General features: G+C 50.4%; 2 non-coding genes across 2 annotated transcripts; one reads left to right on the top strand and one right to left on the bottom strand.

Moving 5' to 3' along the window:
- Positions 1–4,557: 4,557 nt before the first annotated feature.
- On the bottom strand, positions 4,558–4,721 carry LOC125963743 (U1 spliceosomal RNA). Its single transcript, XR_007476138.1, has one exon. It is a non-coding gene; the product is annotated as a U1 spliceosomal RNA (small nuclear RNA).
- Positions 4,722–11,164: 6,443 nt separating this feature from the next.
- On the top strand, positions 11,165–11,328 carry LOC117201413 (U1 spliceosomal RNA). The gene has a single exon (XR_004483432.1). It is a non-coding gene; the product is annotated as a U1 spliceosomal RNA (small nuclear RNA).
- The last annotated feature ends 3,998 nt before the right edge of the window (positions 11,329–15,326 follow it).

The raw sequence follows: 15,326 nt of genomic DNA on the forward strand, positions 1-15,326 counted from the left end.
AGCTTTAGAACAAAAACACTCATCTATTTTTATCCAAATCTGCAGTTTTGAAAGGCATTACCCTGATCCCCAATGTCTAGGGACTCAGTTTGGGACTAAAACCTGAGCATGTCTCTTTTCCATGCATCGTTCTCCACAAAGCCTTGGGCTTCTGTTGAAGGAGATGATTGGTGGGCTGTGACCACTGGTTGATCTTTGAGCTGGACTCAGGCAATCAAGTTTCCTCACCTGCTCCCCTATCCTTGCAATGTACACTTTGCCTCCTGTTCCCCTCCTGTTCCTCCCCTGTTCAGACAGTGGGAGCTGTCCGAATGATGAAGCCTTGAGTGAGTAGGGTGTTGTTGAGACCATCTGGACAGTATACCTGACAACCCAGTTAAGTCTTCTGTATAAACTTTTAAGAATTGGCTGGGGGACTTCCCTGGTGGCACAGTGCATAAGACTCTGTGCTCCCAATGCAGGGGGCCCAGGTTCGATCCGTGGTCAGGGAACTAGATCCCACATGCATGCCGCAACTAAGGAGCCAGCGAGCCGCAACTAAGGAGCCCACCTACTGCAACTAAGACCCAGCGCAACCAAAATAAATTTTTTTTTAAAAAGAGACCTTTAAAAAAAAAAAAAGAATTGGCTGGCAGGGATAGAGATCTTCTACTCTTTCAGCGCCCAAAACAATCCTAGTAAGCTCCTTTGCCTCTTAAACCTGCCTGCCTCTTTCTTTACTCTCTCCTTAGTGAGGGAGGGGAGTCAGTTTGTAAACCAGCAGCTTCCTCACAACATGGCAGCCCCAGAGTTGTCAGCTTTCTCACTCACAGCTCAAGTCTCCCACACAGGGTTCTCAGAGGCCCAGAAGGAAGCTGCAAGCCTTCTGCTGACCTAACCTCAGAATCCCCCAAACATTACTTTGGCCTCATGCTGTTGGTCAGCCTAGTCACTAAGTCCAGATTCCAGGAGAGGGGTAGATACACCTCTCAATGGGCAGAATAGCTGGGATATAAAAGGTCTCAGTTTACAGTCTTAAAAATTGTGTTTGGAATTCCCTGGTGGTCGGGTTGTCAGGACTCCGCGCTTCCACTGCAGGGGGCCCAGGTTCAATCTCTGGTCGGGGAGCTAAGATCCTGCAAGATGCCTGGCACAGCACAAAAAAATTAAAAAAAGTGTGTTTGTCTCACCGTCTAAAAACAAAATGAGAGTTCAATGGATTAAATGGACTATTTCAGAACTCGTGAATTGACTATTAAACATAATCAACTGTTTTTAACAAATTTTAAGTGTTTTAAATGTTTGAAGTGTTTTAAAATACTTTGTGGGGGAGTTCCCTGGTGGCCTAGTGGAGTCAGGCTTTCACTGCCTGACCCAGGGTTCAGTCCCTGGTCGGGGAACTGAGATACCATAAGCCACGCGGCACGGCCAAAATAAAACAAAAAACTTTTGTGTTTGCCGGTATTATATACTTAACTCCAGCACTGCACAATTTACAAAGTGGAAGAAGTTTGTAGCAATATTTTGCCCTGTTTAATTCAGTGTTAAAATCTTGACTTTTTTTTCCTTTAGTTTTCACTAGGTTTAGTTGTTGAGTGTTTTGAAGCAGTTCATGTGTTGAAGTAGTTGATGAGACGCTAACTCAAGAGGACGCCACGAACAAAACGATCGCTTTTAAGTTGATTGGGGAAATCTTACTACGTAAATGCTTAATGGGGGTGGGGAGGAGGGAAAGGTCCTCATAATAACCATGCCTAGTGGGGATGAGTTCGGTCGGCTGCGAAACCAAAACCAAGAAGGTGAGACCAGACCCGAGCCCCGACTCACACCCTCAAATGCCTGGCACCAGGCGCCCCGAACTCCAGCCGTCCCCATCACCCCTCCGGGTCCCGATTCTTCGCCGTGCACCCACGCCACCTGGACCACCAACGGCGACGTGTCTCCGCTGGGAATTAGAAGGTCCCACATCCACCACAGAGGACGTGGCGTACATCTAGAGAAACCTGGAGGTCAAGGAAACCTGTCCTAGGCTCTTCGAGGCCACACAAGCCGAAGAGAAAGTAACAAACTAGAAACCCGCCTGAGGGCTAACTACCCCCAAACATAGTAATTTCTCAATGGAAATGACAAGGTTCACTCGACCTGTCTGCCTATTTCTCTACCATAAAAGACAATTATTGACCTACCTCACAGGGGTGTTGTGAGGATTAATAAATGTTGGTACAGTGCTTTGGAAATGTGAAGATGCTGTGTAAATGCTAAAAAAATAGCAAAAAGCTACACAAGTTTTCACACATCCGTCAGCTAATGTGTTTCTACCGAGGTGGCCTTTTTCTGGGAAAGAAGTACAGTGGAAAGTACATCCCTTGGCCCTTTGGTTTACTGACGGGGTGGGCGTAGACAGGAAGCAGCAATTGTGGGCTGCACATGAGCGTGGGGAGGTGAGGGGTGCTTACTAAACACATGTATTAATGAGTTGATGACTGTCCGAGGGTCTTCTCACTAACAAAACGTACAGAGAAGGGAAAGAATGTATGTTACTCCGTCGAGGTCATACGGGAGAGATTTAATTTGTAGGTCCAGAACAATTGAAAGGTTTATTCCATAGCTCGCTGCTAGTCCCTGATAAAAGTAGCCAGCGCTGGTGAGTTGTGGCATTCATAAAACTTCTTAACCATCTCCTGCCTGAGGGCCGCAAAGGTGCGACGGGAAGACGCCTAGTGGCAGAGACAAGGCAGCAAGGGGCAGTCTGGGGTTTCCCTCGGATGATGCTTTATGCTCTGCAACCCCGGCTGTGGGAATGGCCTGGGGAGACAACGTTGGTTGCGGTGGGAAGCAAGGGACTGAGGGATTCGGAGTTTATGCGGTGAGAGTGGAGGATGGCAGGAGAGGAAATTTGTGAGAAAAAAGAAAGTGTGTCAAGCCTACCTGTATGTCAGTGAGGCACCAACCGGGTGACAAAAGTGTATACAATATTATTGATGTTCCGTAGTAAAACTATGTTAAGTTGAGGTCAAAATGATGTTTCTCTTCCGCTGGGGAGGCGGGGGGGAGGGGGGGGTTCAAAAGGAAAACTGCTGAGAAGCGCATAGCTATTCAATACTGTAAAAATAAGAAGTGAGGGTCTTCCCTGCTGGCGCAGTGGTTAGGAATCCGCCAGCCAATGCAGGGGACACGGGTTCGAGGCCTGGACCGGGAAGCTCGCACCTGCTGCGGAGCAACTAAGCCCGAGCGCCACAACTACGGAGCCCGCGCGCCTAGAGCCGGTGCTGCCCAACAAGAGAAGCCACCGCAGAGAGAAGCCCCCGCTCGCCGCAGCTAGAGAAAGCCCGGGTGCAGCAACGAAGACCCGACGCAGCCAAAAATAACTGAATTTATAAAATATAAAATAATAAGTGAAATTCTGTGTTTCGCTGCTGCTGGATAGAAGAGTATCAGTGTCAGTTTCAGCTCACCAACCCTCGGCTAACACATATCCGGTGACATTATAGAAAGAGCGGAGCCTGGGTTCGAGCCCTGGTCGGGGAAGATCCCACGTGCCACGGAGCAACTAAGCCCGTGCGCCGTAACGACTGAGCCTGCGCTCTGGAGCCCATGGGCCTAGAGCCCATGCTCCGCAACACGAGAAACCACTGCAATGAGGAGCCCCCGCTCCTCACAACTAGAGAAGGCTTGCGCGCAACAACGAAGACCCAACGCAGCGAAAAAAGAATAACAAATATCTATAAACTCAGTTTTATAGATTAGATACGTACAGGAAATTGGTGGTTGCCAAAGGTGGAGACGGTGGGAGGTTGCTAAAATTTGGGGTAGGGCATGTGAAAAGGTACAAATCTCACTCATAAGTCATGAGGACATACTACACAGCATGGTAACTAAGATTAAAAAATAAATTAAAAAAATAAACCTACAAAACACAGAGGGGAGCACAAACGCAATCCCGCACTGCCATAAATCATGCAGTTCCGTTTCTCACACTTGGGGAAATCACAACGGTCAACATCCGCAGAACGACGAATAAGCTTCGTTCTGGGTGTGACCCCTCGTACCTCGAGTCAAAGCGAAAACTTGCTGGGAAAGTCTGGGTTCACGTTCTTAAGCCTGAGATCAGTAACCTTTACACGTTATGTGTGTATGCGTATATATATTCGTATGTGTGGGTCTTTGACCATGCCCATCGGCTAGCGCAACCCTAGTTTCCCGACCGGAAGCTGAAAACAAGCCTACGGCAGTTAACCACTGGGTCCTCAGGCACTACCATACGCAGGCTCAGACTGCTTCTGAGAAACCACAATAAACACGAAAAACATGAACGACAAAAAAGCGTTAGGTGGCTGCAGTTAACAGCCAAAAAGCAGACTGTCAAGCTCTACTTTAGTACGCGGCTCAGCACACTGCAGCTTCCCCGCAACCTCAGAGCAAATAATTCCAGTGCAGCGAAACAACCATCTCACAGAACTCACAGCTGCACGCAAGCACTGCACTAAACCCCCAAGAAGAAGTATGCAAGCGCACGCAGAGAAGCACTTACTCGTTGACAGACATTAGGTAATTCTACTATTCAACAAACACAAACATCAGGGGAAAGCGCGAACGCAGTCCCCCACTACCACAAATTATGCAGTCGAGTTTCCCACATTTGGGGAAATCGCAGGGGTCAGCACATCCGGAGTGCAATGGATAAGCCTCGCCCTGGGAAAACCACCTTCGTGATCATGGTATCTCCCCTGCCAGGTAAGTATGAGTTGCTACGCTCTCCTCGTCCCACACCCTCGCGATCGCCCACCTCTTCACGCACGCTCACTTCCCTCACGCCCTCTCCGCGCCCTCCGCCCCTGCATGCCCCTCTCTCCGGGCTCGCCCACCCCGGGAACAACCTCGTGAGTCCTCGGCTGCCCACACGCAGGACGCGGAAGCCCAGCCGGAGTGGGACCAGCAGCCTCTGCGCGCCTCGCTATCTGCATACGCCACGCCCCTCTCCGGAAGTCCCGCGCCTCTCAGCTTTCCCCAAGCCCGCTGAGGACAGCGGGGAGAACGCAGGAGGGATCTGCTCAGAGCCTTCGACTTAAAATGAACATTAGGTTCTTGTTTCAAGTTACATTGAGGGGTTTCACTTTTCGCACCGTCTATGTCTAACCTTTTCCCCGTTGGGAAATCGCTATGTTTGGGGGCACTTAGCCCTCAGGCGGCTTTCTAGTCTGTTACTTTCTCTTTGGCTTGTGTGGCCTCGAGGAGCTTAGGGCAGGTTTCCTTGACCTCCAGGTTTCTCTAGATAGGACCCAGGCGGAGTGGGACCAGCAGCTTCTGTGCGCCTCCTCATCTACACGCGCCACGCCCCTGCCGGGACCTTTTCGGCGTCCCGTTCTTTCCCGCGGGAGATACGGACCTACTAATTCCCGGCCGAGATGCGCCGGTGTCTCCGGAGGGAGGGCGTGGGCGAGCGGCGACGAATCGGGACCTGGAGGCGGGACCCGGGAAGACAGGAGCTCGCGGCGCCTGGCGCCCTGCAGTTCAGGAGCAGGTCGGAGCTCGGGTGTGGTCTCACCTTCCTTTCAGTGAAAATGACACGGAACACAATGTCAATCAAACGTTAAATAGTAAGATCAGAGTTTCGTCATCAGTTTAACATGAAATTGTTTGAGTCCTCATCCATGATCTTTCGTTCAGATTATGCAGTAATCGAATCCTGCAACAGCAAAGAAAAACGAACAGAGACTATCAGGGCAAAGCGTTCCTGCAAGGGGTAGATGTGTGGGCCGGGAACGGGTGTTGAATGGTTTCCGAAAATCGAATGCACGGACGGAATTGTCCCGTTTTCGTCCTGAGGGACTAGGCTGCCTCTTTCAGCCGCCCGGATTTGTCTTTTCCTCTTCCATACGTGAAGATTCTTTCTCGAGATCAAGTGGATCCTCCCCAGACGTGAACAAAACGATTCAAGTATTGTGTGTCGACTTCCAGTGGACCTTGTGCTGCATTATACTACTGTGGTCGGTGCTACGGAGCAAAGCGAGGCTAGACACAGGACTGGACACTATAGGGTCAGGGAAGGTTTCCTGAGGTCCTAACTGCGAAAAGATCAGAGCAAACGTATTGTAGCACCCTTTTTTCTTTTTCTTTTTTTCTTTTTTGGCTGCGCCGTGGGGCATGAGGGATCTTAAGTTCCCCAACCAGGGATGGAACCCACGCCCAGCTGCAGTGGAAGCGCGGAGGCTTAACCACACCACTGGACCGCCAGGGAAGTCCCAAGCACCCATTTTTGATTACTGGTTGTCTCAGGAAGTTTCCTTTCTTAGTGTGTGTTTCCTAAAAATAGAGCATTTTCTTATCTAAACCCAGGATGATTATAAAAATCAAGAAATTAGCATGGATGCAATATTATTATTTACTCTATAAACATTATTCCATTTCTATCAATTGTCTCAGGAATGTCCTTTATAGCAAAGGAAAATTCAAAATCACATGTTGCATTCTGTATCCTGTCTCTTTAACCAATTTTAATCTGAAATAATCCCCAGGCCCATCGTTTTATTTCATTATGCAGGCATTTTTGAAAATTACAGGCCAGTTATTTTGTAGAATAGCCTTGGTTTTTAAGTTGTCCTGTATTTCCTCATAATTACATTCAAGTGTGCTTTTTTTTTTTTTTTTTTTTTTTTTTTTTTGGTACGCGGGCCTCTCACTGTTGTGGCCTCTCCCGCTGCGGAGCACAGGCTCCGGACGCGCAGGCTCCGGACGCGCAGGCCCAGCAGCCATGGCTCACGGACCCAGCCGCTCCGGGGCATGTGGGATCCTCCCGGACCGGGGCATGAACCCGTGTCCCCTGCATCGGCAGGCGGACTCTCAACCACTGCGCCACCAGGGAAGCCCCTCGAGTGTGCATTTTTGACACGTAGACGACATAAATGGTACTGTATCTGTTTACATGTTGACTTATGTCCCTCCCCCCCCCCAAAAAATGCTGAAATCCTAACCCCTGGTACCTATGAATGGGACCTTATTTGGAAATAGAATCTTTGCACATACAATCAAGTTAAGGTGAGGTCAGTAGAGTGGGCCCTAATCCAATATGAATATTGTCCTTATAAGAGGAAAATGCCATGTAAGGACAGAGACACGTAGGGATAACGCCATGTGATGACAAAGCACAGATTGGACTGATGTAGCTGCAAGTTAAGGATCGACTGTCACCACTAGAAGCGAGGAAGAAGCAAGGAAAGATTCTACCCAGACTCTCAGAGGGAGCATGGCCCTGCTGACTCCTTGAGTTTGGACTTGTAGCTTCCAGAACTGTGAGAGAATAAATTTCTGTTGTTTTAAACCACCCAGATTGTGGTACTTTATTATGACAGCCCTATCAAATTAATCCAGTGTCCTCCTCTGGGCATCACACTGCAGGCACGTGAAGTCAGTTTGTTCAGTTATTGGTGGTGTTAACATGGATTACTTGGTTAAGGTGGTGTATCAGTTATCCAGTGCCGTGTAACAAACTACCCTAAAACTTAGTGATTTAAAATAGTGACCACGTGATTTGCTCACCATTCTTTGTGTCAGCAACCGCAGCTGGGCTGAGCCGGGCAGTTCTGCGGCTCTGATGTAGGACCACTCGTGCAGCTGCAGTCAGCTTGTGGGACACTGGGGCGGGTCAGTCTGAGGGCCCTCAGTTGACATGATTCATCTTCACTCCCGTAATTTCATCCTCCAGTAGGCTAAGTCAGGCTTCTTCTCATGGTGGTCTCAGGACAGCAAGTGAGAGCGACTCCCAACGAGCAACTGTTTTTCAGTCTTCTGCTTCCATTGCATTTACTAATGTTCCATTAGCCAAAGCAAGTCACGTAGCCAAGCCCAGAGTCAACATGGGAGGGTGCTGCAGAAGAACATGGTACCGGGGCCAGTATTGTAACCCTCTGCCACTGGGGGTGCTCACCAGGTCTGCCCCTTGTAATTATTAAGTAATTTGTGTGGAGATAATTGAGGATATGTAAATATCCGTTACAAAACCTTAACCCAATAGTTTTTAGTATCCACTGTTGACTTGCATTATGGTTGCCAAATGTTGATTTTCTAATTCTGTCATTCATTCTACATTTCTTTTTTTTTTTTTTTTGTGGTACGCGGGCCTCTCACTGCTGTGGCCTCTCTCGTTGCAGAGCACAGGCTCCGGATGCGCAGGCTCAGCGGCCATGGCTCACGGGCCCAGCCACTCCACGGCATGTGGGATCTTCCCCGACCGGGGCACGAACCCGTATCCCCTGCATTGGCAGGCGGACTCTCAACCACTGCACCACCAGGGAAGCCCTCTACATTTCTTGGTTGGCATTCTGTTGTAAGGAAGAATTTTCCTTCCTTCCCTATGTAATCAACATGAACTCGTGGTTGTGTTTAGTTGTTTATAATCCATGACTGTTTCCGTTTATTTTGATGTTCGGTTGTTCTCATACTGGGCCTATGAAAGACCCTTCAGGTTGGCTACTGTGTCCTTCTGACACGTCCATATAATTTTTGGAGCATTTTCTGGCACAAGATAGTCCAGGCTCATCTTGTACCTTCCCTGACTCCTGAAAATCATCTGTTTCTCCAAAGAGCCCTGGTTCTTTTTAGTGGAGAATGACATTTAGAAAGCAAGATCAGGACAGTGGGTTTCCCTACACATGTCTATATCTATTAAAAATAATGGGCCCGGGAGTAAAGACGCATACATAGACACTGGACTCGAGGACACGGGGAGGGGGAGGGTAAGCTGGGACGAAGTGAGAGAGTGGCATGGACATATATACACAACCAAATGTAAAATAAATAGCTAGTGGGAAGCAGCCGCATAGCACAGGGAGATCAGCTCGGTGCTTTGTGTCCACCTAGAGGGGTGGGATAGGGAGGGTGGGAGGGAGACGCAAGAGGGAGGAGATATGGGGATATATGTATATGTATAGCTGATTCACTTCGTTATACAGCAGAAACTAACACACCACTGTAAAGCAACTATACTCCAATAAAGATGTTTAAAAAAAGGGGGGGGGGTGGCCAGGTACTTCCCTCGTGGCACAGTGGTCAAGAATCCGCCTGCCAATGCAGGGGACACGGGCTCGAGTCCTGGTCCGGGAAGATCCCACATGCCTCGCAGCGACTAAGCTCTTGCGCCACACCTACTGAGCCTGCGCTCTAGAGCCCGCGAGCCACAACTAACTGAGCCCGCGAGCCGCAACTACTGGGCCCGCGTGCCACAACTACTAAAGCCTGCGTGCCACAACTACTGAAGCCCGCGCGCTTAGAGCCAGTGCTCCACAACAAGAGAAGGCACCGCGATGAGAAGCCCGCTCACCTCAATGAAGAGTAGCCCCCGCTCTCGCCACAGCTAGAGAAAGCCGGCGCGCAGCAACGAAGACCCAATGCAGCCAAAACTAAATTGATTAATTTAAAAAAAATAATAATGGGCCTATACTGATATCTTCAATTCCAATTTTCAACTTAACACCACATGGTTCCTCCTCGCCCTCCGCCATTCTGTATTTGTATCTCCTCTCTTCAACAGTGAGAACCTTGACTCCCAGCCTCCATTTACTCATTAGCTCAATCCTACAATACAACAGCATTGGTACAAAACTGTTACAACCACATAGCTATGAAATACCAACCTACTAGTATTTGCAGTTCTTGTCTTTAGAGTTGAAAACGGTTATGGTCAATGTACTGTGTTCAAAAGTCATTTCGGTTGGTTATTTCTACTCCACTAGTGTGGTTACACTAGTCATCTGAGATACAGTTAGGTTAATTTGTACTTACCTCCAATTTTAGGGTCTTTTCCCCCTGTATTTTTTTAAAAATGTCATTTATCTTTGGCTGCGCTGGGTCTTTGTCCCTGCGCGTGGGCTTTCTCCCGTTGCGGCAAGCGGGGGCTACTGTTCGTTGTGGTGCGCGGGCTTCTCATTGCGGTGGCTTCTCTTGTTGCGGAGCCCTGGCTCTGAGCGGGCGGGCTTCAGTAGTTGTGGCTCGCGGCCTCTAGAGCGCAGGCTCAGAAGTTGCGGCGCACAGGCGTAGTTGCTCCGCGCGGCCTGTGGGATCTTCCCGGACCTAGGGCTCGAACCCGTGTCCCCTGCATTGGCAGGAGGATTCTTAACCATCGCGCCACCAGGGAAGTCCTCCCCCTGTATTTTTTTTTTTAAGCAGCAGTTTTTCTTTCTTTCCTTCTTCCTTCCTTCCTTGATTTTGGCTGTGCCGGATCTTAGTTGCGGCACGTGGGATCTTTAGTTGTGGCCTGTGGGATCTTTAGTTGCGGCATGTGAACCCTTAGTTGCGGCACGCATGCAGGGTCTAGTTCCGTGACCAGGAACCGAACCCCGGCCCCCTGCATTGGAAGTGCGGAGTCTTTCCCATTGGACCACGAGGGAAGTCCCTCCCCCTGTGTTTTAAAAACATATCCAAAATGTTAACAGAGATCCCCAAATAATTACATAGAAAGGTACGCTCAGAAAACTGTCACTCTCTCCTTGCACTCACCCATATAGGCAATTTCATCAGTTCCGGTTTAACACTCCTGGGTTTCTTTTTGACAGACGGTGTATAATTTTCTTTTTTTTCACATTTTTCATAGACAAAGGGTAGCATACTACATATATGCGTGCACTTTATTTTTTCACTTAACATTGTCAATGCGTCCTATCTAGAGAAACCTGGAGGTCTAGGAAACCTGCCCTAAAGCTCCTCGAGGCCACACAAGCCAAAGAGAAAGTAACAGACTAGAAAGCCGCCTGAGGGCTAAGTGCCCCCAAACATAGCGATTTCCCAATGGGGAAAAGGTTAGACATAGACGGTGCGAAAAGTGAAACCCCTCAATGTAACTTGAAACAAGAACCTAATGTTCATTTTAAGTCGAAGGCTCTGAGCAGATCCCTCCTGCGTTCTCCCCGCTGTCCTCAGCGGGCTTGGGGAAAGCTGAGAGGCGCGGGACTTCCGGAGAGGGGCGTGGCGTATGCAGATAGCGAGGCGCGCAGAGGCTGCTGGTCCCACTCCGGCTGGGCTTCCGCGTCCTGCGTGTGGGCAGCCGAGGACTCACGAGGTTGTTCCCGGGGTGGGCGAGCCCGGAGCGAGGGGCATGCAGGGGCGGAGGGCGCGGAGAGGGCGTGAGGGAAGTGAGCGTGCGTGAAGAGGTGGGCGATCGCGAGGGTGTGGGACGAGGAGAGCGTAGCAACTCATACTTACCTGGCAGGGGAGATACCATGATCACGAAGGTGGTTTTCCCAGGGCGAGGCTTATCCATTGCACTCCGGATGTGCTGACCCCTGCGATTTCCCCAAATGTGGGAAACTCGACTGCATAATTTGTGGTAGTGGGGGACTGCGTTCGCGCTTTCCCCTGGTGTTTGACTTGGTAAACAGATAGACGACAATTTTGGTACTGCCCCTATGGAGTCAATCTTCGGTTGCTGAGTGTCGCTACGTGCTACCTGTGCTGTGGTATTTTTTTCTGTCTGACTGCTGTGCTGTGGCGTTCCCGGTAGTTCGTCATGGGCAGTGAACGCACAACGTGTCTTGCTTCGGTAGTCTGAACCGGTTTTTCTTCGTCGCTTAAATCATGTCTCGGTTTCCTGTTCCGTGTGGCGCTTACCAGCAACGTCCGCGTTGCCAGGTAGCGGAATACAGAAATCAACGTCTGTGAAGAAAAGGCAGTGCCTGCAAAAACAACCGTTTGCCCCAGTGTGAGTGAAACCGGCGGCTATCATGCTAGCAAAAATCAGCTGACAACACACACTATGTAGGCCGGTATCGTATAGAGTCCCGAACATAAGGTAACTTGACTTATGAAATAGCAGTAGAACCACAGGCACAGGAAACAAAGCTCTGGAGAACGCCAAGTCAGGAGTACGGGGTTGATTGAATACGGCATGCTATATATAAAGTAACGGAAGTTACCTGTGAAGAACATTCAACTTCTATACGGCATCCTGAAATAACGTATAATGAAAAACAACCCGAAGTTCTACTACACCTCGAACTGGCACAGTATTGTGAACACTTAGTTTAATAAGTAAAAGTTTTTAAAAAGAAGTATGGAGGCAACTCCCTGCCTGTCCGTGGTTAGGACCCCGTGTTTCCACTACCACGGCCCTCGGTTCAATCCCTAGTCAGGAAACTGAGATTCCCGAAGCTTACGGGTTTAGCGAAAAAAACCCTAGATATGTATTTGCATGTTATATATACAACACCTGCATAAACACACACGCGTACACATATATGTAACTTATTGATCTCAGGCTTCAGAACAAAAAACAGAGTGGAAACTGTTCTCCAGCAGGTTCTGAGTGCAGGTAAGATGAAAAATACGGTGTCCTTCGTACAGAAAAATCACGGAACACTCCCTGTTCAGCTTCATCAGCAACGTCTCTGAACCCCATTTGCGTGAGTCCTAGGGTGAGAGCTACTAAGGACAGAACCAAAAACCCAAACGGAGCCCCTGAGCCCTGGGAGAGGGCGCACCAGGCCACGCCCTCAGCCTCCAACCTAGCCTCTTTCAGTTCCTTATCACTTTAGGAGAATGGGATCGTTTTTGCAGATAGCAGAAAAAATGCAAGTCAAGTGTGTAAGCACCTTATTTTTCTCACATACCTGCCCCTTCTCTTCATGTACGGCTTCTGCTGATTGAAGCTGTAGGGGAGGCAAAACTTTACTTTTTACCCTTTGAGGCTCTCTGGCAGGGCCTGAGTATTAATGGATGTAAAACAGGAGGGGGGCACTTCCCTGAGGGTGCAGGGATTAAGAATCCGCCTGCCAATGCAGGGGACACGGATTCGAGCCCTGGCCGGGGCAGATCCCCACATGCCGCGGAGCAACTACGCCCGTGCGTCGCAACTACTGAGCCTGCGCTCTAGAGCCCACGAGCCACAACAACTGAGCCCGCGCGCCTAGAGCCCGTGCTCTGCAACAAGAGAAGCCACCGCAATGAGAAGCCCGCACACCGCAACGAAGACTAGCCCCGGGTCGCCGCAACTCGAGAAAGCTCGTGCACAGCGATTAATTTAAAAAAACAAAAAAATTTTTTTAAACAGGAGGAAAACATGCAGATTTTTACATGTATGTAGATGAAAACCCAAATTAAGTGGGTCTCCGAGGAACCCTGGTTCCTTTTTTTTTTTTAAATAAATTTTACTTTTGTCTGCGTTGGGTTTTCGTTGCGGCGCGCGGGCTTCGCATTGCAGTGGCTTCTCTTATTGCGGAGCACGGCGCGCAGGCTTCAGTAGTTGTGGCGCTACGGGCTTAGTTGCTCCGCGGCATACGGGATCTGCCCGGGCCAGGGCTCGAACCCATGTCCCCTGCATTAGCAGGCGGATTCTTAACCACTGCGCCACCAGGGAAGCCCACCCTGGTTCCTTTTATTGGCCCTGGTTCCTTTTGTTGGAGAATGATACTGAGAGACCAAAATCTGGTGTGTCATTGCTGTTAGGCCCTGTACCTATTTTACTCAGTGGATTATATTCCGTTATTATCATTACCTTGATTTGGCAGTGGGAACGCTTTCCAATTGGCTCTTGTGTGCTTGACATGCCACCGAATCAGTCACTGTACATTCCTTTACTTTTGGGCACAGTTGCATGTTCCAGGCTTGTATTTTCCCCACCTAAGAGCCTCGCCTCCCCTGGGGGCTGATATGCCCCTCCGCCCTCCTGCCCACAATGACTTTCTGTCGCAGTGAGGCTTACTGCGGAGCGATGGAGAAGGACCATCAGGTTTCTCAGGAGAGAGCACATCCGGGGCTCCACAAGGCCCATGGATATCCAGCCTCGGCTCCCCTCCTTCGCCCACCTACCCCGATTCCTTTGGCAGAGGCGGCTGCTTCCTGAAAGAGGTCAAGGTTCTGTGGACTTCCTGGAGAGGCACTGGAGTCCAGAGGGAGGGGCAGAGGGCACAGGTGTCCAGGTTGGACTCCTTACAAACGTTTCTGATCCCACCTGGTGTGTGCCCACCGCCCAAGACCGCTAACCCACCCAGCAAAAGTCCCACAGAGGCACGGCAAGCCACACCAAAGTGGCCTTCCCTCAGCTGGGTGTGTCGCCGCTCTCTGACCGGGCAGCAGGCACCTCTGCCCCTCGGAGGGTGAGGGGCAGTGCCTCAGAGGTCCCCTGCTACTATTCTCTGTGACACCCAGACAAGAAGAGTTGGCCGTGCTGAGACTCACACTCCCCTGTGCCGGTCACCCAAACCCACGCACCCCGCCCACTCCCCCAAAGCCAGGTTCCCAAGGGTTCCACACCTCCACATCCCGTCGGGGGTATATCCAACGAAGGCCTGAGGTTCTCTCTTTGGTCCTCATCCGCTGGTCTCTGCAGATGGTGACATTTGAGGCTGAGGTCTTTCTGTAGCTCCAGAGCAATAGACTCTTCCTGAAGGTCACCTGTCAGACTGCAGTGGCACGGCCTCCCAGGCCCACGGAGACTCCACAGACTCCAGGTCAGCCCCTCTTAGTTAGCAGTGGGACCGTGAGGAGGGCTGAGGCCGCAGCGGGGGGGCAACCGTAGGAGCTTGCCAGGAGAGGAAGACGGGTGGGGAAATGCAGTCTCCGGTTTGAGAGACAGAACCAGAACCGAAAAAGGGCTTGTGGGCTCAGGGGTCAGGGGAGGGCAGCGCTGGGCCCCTGAGGTTTCAGAGAGCCTCGCTCCCATCGGGGTTCTGCTGTGACTCCTCTCGGCGAGTCTACGGCGTTTCCTTTCCACAGGAAGGGAGGGGCAAGGACCACCCGCGGCGTTCTTCTCGGCACCCACACATCCCACCCCAACCAGGCTCTGTCCGCAAGGTGAAGCTGCTCCTTCTTGCTGAAAGCCCGGCCCATTTCCTCCTGGGTGCTCTCTGCTTGGGCCTCAGCAGCTTCCTCTTGGCCCCGCCAATTCAGCCTTAAGGACCCAATAAAGGTAGCCAGCTGGTCAGAAGCCACAGGCCAGTGGGTTGTGCAAGGAGGTGAGGTTGAGAGCCCCTCCATGATGGCAGCTCCCCACCTGCCCACCACCCCACCCTCCACCCTTCTGCTCCCTGCCATCAGCCCCCATTGCCCCTGGCTCTCAGGGCTCTCTGAGCTCTGCCTGTGCTTTTGCTGTCAATCTTCCTTTCTCTCTCTTTCTCCCGCCCCACCCCCTTTCTATCTATCTATCTATCTATCTATCTATCTATCTATCTATCTATCTATCATCTAATCTATCTATCAAGCTATCTATCCATCTATCTATCTATCTACCTACCTATCATCTATCATCTATCTATATCCATCAGATGTAGCAGAAGAATGGGTGCGGGCGTTTTCCCACCCTTGTACAGAGTGTGAGCGATCTTTGCTCTTTCGGCGGGAACTCAACCCCTCCAGCGGCTACC

Source organism: Orcinus orca, chromosome 2, assembly GCF_937001465.1.
Source record: "Orcinus orca chromosome 2, mOrcOrc1.1, whole genome shotgun sequence".
In the NCBI taxonomy this organism is placed as follows: Eukaryota; Metazoa; Chordata; class Mammalia; order Artiodactyla; family Delphinidae; genus Orcinus; species Orcinus orca.